We start from the raw sequence: 8,761 nt of genomic DNA on the forward strand, positions 1-8,761 counted from the left end.
GTGTTCCTTCTTGATACAAATTCCAGACCACCTGCACAGCAGCCTCAGCTTTGTAGCATCATGACCTTTTATATTTATGGTTCTTAGAATGTGTCATGCATTTGCCTATGCTACAACATGCTAGCCTGGAGGTCCTACCCTCACTCATCAGGATCAACCTTCCTTCAAGACACCTGTCAACCTTCCAGCCTTGTTTGCATCTCCCATAGAATGATGCTTTTTTCCTTTTCTTATGTGGGTGACCCATTCACCCCATCTCAGCACTCTCATTCTGTTCTTTACTGCACTGGGGTGTCTGCTTCTGTGCCTTCTCCACTAGAGCAGCAAGGAAGGAGCCGTGTTTCTCTACCTACATCTCCTGGTGTCCTGCCTTGCCCTGAGGAGGTGCTGAACAGTGGTCTGTTAATGAATGAAAAGTCTAACAGTCGTGTTGGTGTTCCTGAGTTTTTGCAAACAGCCTGGAGTAAAAGGAAGAGTTATAATCTCACATATATGTTTTTTTAAAATTAATTTTCAAAAGCTTAGTATAATATTTAATTTCCCACTAAAATAATCAGATATGACTGAGTGTGTAAATTTCAAATACTGGAGAGCTTCTAGGCTCAGCTTTATAAATCTTCAAGAACATTTGGAAAATGGTCAGCAACTGCATTCATCCAAGTACGTGGGGTAGTCACTGTTGTCTGGATACAGATTGCTGGGAGATACTCATTGCATTGAAAACCTTGACCTTTGTATGTCTCCAGTGAATGAACTGATGCCTCTGCTGACCATGTGGAGAGAGGTGGAAAGGGAGATAAGGAGGCCCCTGGGTCAGCAGGCTGCGGGAGCCAGACCAACTGGCCTTCTATTAAGATCACAAGTTGGGTAGACAAACAGGCACCTTGGGGAATCTAAGGTGTGGTGGCCTTGTGTTCCTTTTGGACCCTCCAATTTGTGTTTCCCCTGAACTGGATTGGAAGTTTGATTTTCCTCTCAAAGTTCTCAACAGCACATAATCACACTAATATTCACACTAATATAAGTGAGAAAAAACAAAATTGTTCCCATGTTCTTCATGTTTATTTTTGTATACTGCTTTGTCTTTAACACTGAGGTTCTGTTCTTTACACAAGAAATGAAATTGTGTTGTGTCCCTAAGTCTTCATTCTCCTGCAAGGCTATTTCAACATCTAATGCTGCTTCAGCTGACGCTGGAAGTTTTGCTGAGCCCCTAGATGAACTCTGGTGTAATAAGTAATTATTTCCTTCTTCCCCTAGAGCAGATGGAGCCACTGAGACCCACCAAGACCTGTTGCTAGATGTCCAGTTTTGCCCAAGGCATTAGCAGGTCTGGCCTTGTATTGCTCCATGATTGATGTTTGTTATATCATGTTCTTCGGAAGGAAAATAAACGAAGAATTTTCTCACATTTGACTGGAATGAACATAATTAAAAAGTGAAGTACTACTGGGTCTGCAAAGAAATCAATCACTTTAATTGGAAAGAAGATTCCTTGCCTCCACTGGTAGCTGGGCTCTTGGTAATTTAAAATCTGAATCCATGACTATTTGTGATAAATTGGCTCCTTTTGGGCTAAAGGTAAAAAGTTCTAATTACCCCTGGATTATTCCAAAGTGAATGGAAAAGTCTGATCAAAGAGATATTGGGAAAGAAGAGAGGAAAGCTAGCAGTGAGCATAGAGATACTGAGTTTCTTTTTAAGATGCTAAAGGGTGAAGTAGTTCATTTAATGTGACAAAAGCAAGAGCCTATACTCTGGCCAGGTAGCTCAGTTGGTTAGAACACGCCAAGGATGTGTGTCTGATCCCTGGTCAGGGCACATACCAGAATCAACCAACCGGTGAATAAATAAGTGGCACAATATATCGATGTCTCTCTCTCTAAAATCAATAAGTAGAAATTAAAACAAAGCAAGAGCTTGGGTATTTGAGGTCCCAAACATGTAAATTGGATTTTCTAAGGAAATAGGGAATTCAGCATATTAGAAAAAGTTTATGTACATCAAAGTTCTATGCTTAGGTTATAGAAATTAGCCTTATTAGTGGACGAGAATATTGAAAATTTTGGGCCTCCCTTGGGGGAAATCTGGATTTTTGTACTTTGAGTGTTGAATGTATAAGTAATAGGCACCAAGTTTAAGAAAAGCCAAAATGTTTTATTTAAATGAAAAGATAATTTAAGTTAGTAGATGTGTAGACAGGGCCCTAAATGACAAATCTGTTGACCAGGTCACTGTTGGTATCTTGGCCTTCGTTTCTGTGGATCAACTAAGAATACCTGAGGAACAGGCTGGATTTGGGGTTGAGGCACTGGGTTATAATACTGTTTTGAATTGAGTGTGTTTATTTTATATATTTACATAGGTGTAGATATATAGGTATAGGTAAATACAATTTCAAACTTGGAGAAAAGTTGCAAAAGTACTGTAAAGAACTCATAAATGCTTTATCTGGATTCATCAATTATTAACATTTAGCTTCATTTCCTTTGTCATTTACTCTCCATACTTACATTTTTTCTGAACCACTTAAAGGTAAGTTGGAGACACTGTGCCCCTTCTAAACAGTGATGACTCCCTAAGAGCAGTGACATGTTCTTACATAACCACAGCACAGTGATCTCAGTCGGAGATTCAACACTGGTGCTGCTCACTCATCTACGGTCTGTCTTCAAATTTTGCTGCTATCCCAGTAACATCCTCTATAGCTTTTTATTTCTTTAGCTCGGGAACCAGCCCCACACTGATGTGTGACATTCAGTTCTCATGTCTCTGTAGCCTAATATGAGACAGTTCTTCGGCTTCATTGTTCTTCAGGTTATTGGCAGTTTGTAAGGAATATGGGCTGGTTGTTGTGTAGAATGATCCCCAGTTTGGGTTTGCCCTCTGTTCACTCATGACTGTTCCAGGTGATCCAGTTTTGGCCACGGTTCTGTAGCAGTGACACGACGTCCTTCTCGGGGCGCCGAACAGGAGGGACCTGAGGTCTGTGTGTCTCCTTGGTGTCTTGATTAAGGTGGCGTCCCTGAGGGCTCTCCACTGTCAAGTTATTTATCTGTCCCTTTGTAGTAAATAAGTGAATTATGGAGAGATATTTTAAGACTATTCTGTTCTTCATCAAACTTTTCCCTTAAAAGGATAATATAGGTAGGTTTATTTGATGTGGAAGGTGAAATGATTTGCTTATTTTCCACCAGAGTTTTACAGCTTACTTCCTTCTCTTCCAATGGACAAAGAAATCCTGAACTATAAGCAAAGGTATACAAAGAAGTACACCAGGGAGTCAAAAGCCAACAGTTAGAGGATATATATATATATATATATATATATATAGTCCATGCTCTGTATCTATATATAGAGCTCTGAGAGTAACGAACACATTTTGAGAATGTGAACAGTGTGGTTAAGTGTGCTTTTTGTCAGCCAGGAAAGCAGGAAAAGAGTCTCCTGATCAGGATATAGGGAACAACTTGTAGAATTTTCCCTCCCTGTTCAGTCAAATGTGTTTTTTTCCTCCATATTTTTAGAAGCACAGACCTTTGGCAACACAGACCTCTAATAGCTAGATCATGAACCACACAGCTCGATAACTTTGAAAGATGTCATATAACAACCTAAGTAAAGTTGTTTCTGATGACCCTAGCCTAGCAAAATAGCCCCCAAGAGAAAAATAACATCTTGGCTTATGTCAAGCCAGGTAAAAAATCAAAGGCATCTTAAATGCCTGAGAAATAAAACTTGTTTCTAAAATATAAGAAATGTAAGAAGTTATAGGTCATTCTGGGTGGGGTGGGGGGTGGGGGGATAATAGCTATTCAGCTGAGTAAAGGGTGCCTAGAGGCTGAATCATTCCTTCCGGTTCTCTTCTTTAAAACCGTAGTTTCTTTAGATTGAAAATCCAGGGGTTGAAGCAGAATTTTCAGGAGTTCTTGGGAAATGGCTGGTGAACAAGTTAGTAACCTCAGGTAGTAAGCAGTCTGTTATAAAATACATTGGTGAAAATACTCTGAATTTCTGATGCATTTAAATCTAGGACAATTTTACACATTTTCTAAAGAAACATTTAAGTTAAAGCTCCAGCTGACTGTCACCTGATCACTTCCCCCATCAAGCAATGCCCAGGTCTCCCAGCAGCACATTGCCCAGCAGGTACTTATTCAGTGTTTCCCCTGAGCAAGGTTCTTGTGGACCCAGGGACAAGCAAAAATAACCCAGGTTTCGTATCCATTAGGGTTTTGTTGGTTACAATAGATAGGAAACTCAGGCCAAACTGGTGAAAGAAAAAAGAATGTATTGGTTGATATGACTGGAAAGTCCAAAGGCAGGGCCAGCCCAGGTCTGGTTTGCTGCAGGGGCCCATGATGCCTCACCTTTGGGCCTCCCCATCTTGCTTCATGACAACCAGTGTGGTGACTTTGCCTGTGCCGGCATCTCTTCCTTCTCGGCCACAGCGCTCAGGCTTGCTTTGCTTGGGTTGCCCTCGGTCAGGCTCTTGTTCCTGAACCAACTACTCGGGTCTGGAGGAAGGACATGCTTCCTCCAGATGACTGGAATGCATCAGGGCCCCTCCTCGGAGCGGCGCTGGTGGCCAGCTCCACCTAAACCACAGGAAGCCTGTTCAGTTTGCCAACTCAATTCTGCTTTCTGTTGCCTCGTGGAGCTCACAGCCTCGTTGAGGAGGCAGACAATATACAAGCTGATACAAGATAGGAAGTAAAGAGCTGTGAGACTCTGTCCGGGGGATATAGTCCAGACTGAGAAGTGGGGAATGACTTTTGAGTTGAGATCCAAATGGAGGAGCAGGAGTTAATCAAGAAAAGAGTTTAGGGAGAGATGATCAATTTGTGCTTTTTGGGGGGATGTTTATCATCTTATTTTCTCTTTGGAGAGTTTGTGTGTCATGCTCAAAATATTGAACAGCCGTGTGGTACCTGAGAGAGGCTGCAGTTGCTGAGGCTGGCTGCAGGGGGCCACAAGCTCAGCACCAGGATAACCCTCTCCATCAGCCCACTAGTGCCTGGGGCAGGATTCCCTGCTGTGGTCTGAGGCCAGCAGGGCTATTAACCAATTAGTATGAAAATAGGCAAACATGTAATTAACTGGCTGCAGAGATATGTTCCTGCTGGATTCTAGCCGTGAGTGTATGCTGTTCTGGGCCTCTTCCCACTGTTTACCAACTATCAATCCTTCCCTATGTGATATTCAATAAATCTTGACTAAACATAGAGGTGACCATATTCATGGGGGAATAATCTACACTTATGCCTGATTGATAGTGATAAGATTTCTCCCCAGAGCAAACTAGCAAATGCTTCTCTAGATTCTGTGGAGCATCATAGGCATTGACTTCAACTAAAGGCTTCTGGATGTTGCATTAACAACTGCCTGAGGTTTGTGAGGTGAGGGGACCTCTGCCCAGAGTTACATGTTGATTCCATTGTCGCTTTGGAAGCTCACGTGGAAAGATAAACTCAGAGTCGTGTTTTGTTTGAGCCGTCCAATACGTGTCAAATTAATAGACACATTAAAATTCATGAGACTAAGTTAACATCTTGATTCTTGTCTTTCGAAAGGGTAGAAAATTTGGGCCAGCTTTCTGCGTGGCAGCCATTGTCTGGACCCGGTGGAGGCCGCCTGTTTAGATGGCGGGCTCTCCTGCGCTTTCTTCCGCCCTGCCCGTGTCGTTCGTATTCGTTACCTGCCTGGCCCTGGGGTACTGGGTCTGCAAATAGCCACGTTTAAGGTTCTATGAGAAAACCACCCCAAAGTAAGAAGAGCAAGACATCCGGTCATCCTTGGCACCACCCTTCCGGCCTCTTCTGCCGATACAGCCCCCGCAGCAGGAGCGCAAACTTTAACAGCTGTGTGAAGGCCTGTGGAGACAGCCAGCGCAGTTCCAGACCAGCTGATGTTAGTCTGTTAGCTTTGTGCAGGCTAAAGCATTAAATAATCATTTCCAACTACACCTATTTTTTTTTAGCAAGAGAAACTAACCAAATATAATGCTTGCAAATGTGTGGGAGCCCCGCACACGTGAGAGAGTCAGAGGACGCACGTCTGGGAAAGGCACAGAGACAGAAATGGAGGTTGAGGCGGATAAGACGACCTGAGCTGGGGGTGAGGTAATGCCCCCTGGGGGCTTCAAAGGGTCATTGCAGGATTATAAGAACACGTTTAATAAATGGAAGTTTGTCCTGGCCCACAGATAGGTCAAAAGAGATCATTTCCGATAATCTCTTACTAAGGGCACCACCTCTAATTTAAGTTCTTTTGATATTAAAGGAGAGTTTCTCTTGAGTCGGTGGCTAAAATTGCCTTCAGCTCAAAACAATCCACATATCACAGAGGCATATTTTGGGGTGACTAGTTCTGAAACCCCTCTGAAAATTCCCTGGAAGTTTCACATTCTAGAAGTTGACTTGGTAGACTGTTCTGATAGCTCTCATTAAACCAGTCTCAGTCTTGAGAAAAGTTCAGTTCAGTTAAAGCTGTGTGTCTCCTTTCAGGAGGCGGTGATGCTGGTGGGCTCCCAAATTTAAGGCAGTGGCACAAGCAATCAGACATTTAATAGGAGGCTTCTCTGTGCCAGTCAAGGGGGCTGAATCCATCTCACTTGCCCCTGCCCTCCCAGAGCTCCCCTTGAGGGCTTCAGCCTGCCCTGGCCTGGCTGGTCCCATTTCACAGAAGAGGAAACTGACTGCATCAGCTCCACCTCTTATCATTCCCTTTAGTCTACAATTTCCTCCAAGTTCTGCTCCCCACAGCATGGAACCCGGAACCCACCCCTTCCAGCTTGGATGAGTAATGTCATCAGCTTCCTTTTAGTCTCTGAAGCATATCTCCTGTTTAGGACTGAAGGGCAGCCCTATAGAGATTTCAAGTAAAACTACCACCCATGAGTCACTTCTCCATCCATCCAAGTCAGTCACATTTACTTACTCAATTAGCCAAATGAGGAACAGGATTGACAGGATCATTATCCTCAAGGGACGTGGAGCCTAGTGGGAAAATGTGGACGTGCAGTTGTCATGCTGTGGGATAAATGCTCGCTGGGAAGGTGCCAGATAAAATGCAGGATGCCTGTTAGAATGGATGGTTTCCTTGTGAAACCTGGCAGCCCCACCACCAGGGGAGAGGTCAGGTGCGAGGGAATACCCATGAGGAGAACCTGGGAGGCTTCCAAGAAGAGTTCCATCAACATGGGAGTCAGAAGAGGGCAGAGGAGAGGGGAGTGCTCCGTGAAGAACATGCTGTCGGGTACCTGTGAGGGCCTGGACTCCAGCAGCCCCAGGAGATCCAAGGGTGCGGAGTTCAGTTTGGGGCATGGAGGGTAGAGAAGTGTGTCAGGAGAGGGGAGCCCAGACAGGCATTGGTGTCCTGCCAGGGAATCTGCACTCGATCCTAAGCTGAATGGGGAGCCATTGTGGGACTTTAAGTAGCTGAGTGATGTAAGAGCTGCATGTGAGAAAATTCCTGGCTCGAGTGAGTGTAGTGGCTAATGAGAGGGGGTGCCTGGGGGCAGGAGAAGGCAGAGTGGTGCCTGTCGCAGTAATAACAGTCCCGTGGTGGCTGTGAGGAGGAGAAATGGACAAGCTACTTAGAGGGTGGGTGATTAGATGTGGGCAATTAGGGGAGGGGAAAGGTCAGATATGAGTTTTGTAGTGAGTGGAAGATGGTTCCACGAGATGCAGGGAGAAATGGGTATCACGCTGTCATTTGCTTGTGTGTGATAGATGAACTATCATGGGGCTGACTTGGTAAACCCTTATCTCCTATCTCTTCTTGCCAACTCTTTTCCAGGTAGGGTCAGCCAATGGAAAGCACCAGCAGGAGGTTGGAGGGCAGCAGGAAGGATGAAGCCTGGGTATTTCTTCCTCCCCCGACTGCTCTGTTCAGGCATCCTGCCCCTGCCCCCCTAGGCAGCCATGCCTATGCATTTCCAGCACCTGCCTAGCAGTCCCGGCACTGGCTATGGCAACACCACCCCCTTCCTTGCCCCTCCAGCCATGGAGTGGCTGTGGCTCCTGCTGTTGTGACGCCCTGGGCTATCCCACCATCTTATCTGGCCTTTTTGATTTTCCATCATCACATGAAGTTTGCTAGACTGAACTGCCTGTCATGGGCTGTTTTTCTGAGTGGACATGGAGTAATATGGACTTGCTGAGTTTGAGGTGCCTGTATGAGACATTTAAATGGAGGCATTTAACAGGGAGTCCCATCTATAGGTCTAAAGCTGCAGAGAGTGGGCTTGAATGAAGACAGATTAGGTTGTGATTGAAACTAGGGGCATGCATGAAATCCTAGGTGGCATGGAGGATGAAAAGTGAAGAGCCTAAGTAGAGCCTCAAGAAACACCACGAAGAAAGAGCAGCTCAGAAAGAGACAGAGGCCATGGCGTGAGAGAGAAAACATTCAGGAGGGTTGGGCAGTGCAGAGATCATTGTTGAGGCCTTGCAAAGAGGGCTCCGCCATGAGTGGCACACACAGGGCAGCTTAATTGTTCTATGTGTGGAATAGACATCAAGAGATTTCAGAAGCATAATTTCTTGATATTTACCTGCAAAAATAAATAAAAATAAAAATAAAAAAGGCATTGTCACATAAATAAGGATTGAGAAGTATTCCTTTGGACTTGTCAACAAAGAAATTATTGGGGGCTTCACGGGGAGCAGCTTTATGGGTGGCAGGGCATTGCAGGCTAATGTGCAGATGGGAGGCGGACCTATGGGCAGGTCAAGAAATTTCATGGTGGAGTGAAATA

The 8,761-nt window shown here is 44.6% G+C and overlaps 1 pseudogene; it reads left to right on the top strand.

Moving 5' to 3' along the window:
- The first annotated feature begins 8,455 nt into the window (after positions 1-8,455).
- On the top strand, positions 8,456-8,560 carry LOC123820312 (annotated as a pseudogene).
- The last annotated feature ends 201 nt before the right edge of the window (positions 8,561-8,761 follow it).

This window comes from Phyllostomus hastatus, unplaced genomic scaffold (assembly GCF_019186645.2).
Source record: "Phyllostomus hastatus isolate PE091 unplaced genomic scaffold, TTU_PhHast_1.1 phas_contig_34, whole genome shotgun sequence".
In the NCBI taxonomy this organism is placed as follows: Eukaryota; Metazoa; Chordata; class Mammalia; order Chiroptera; family Phyllostomidae; genus Phyllostomus; species Phyllostomus hastatus.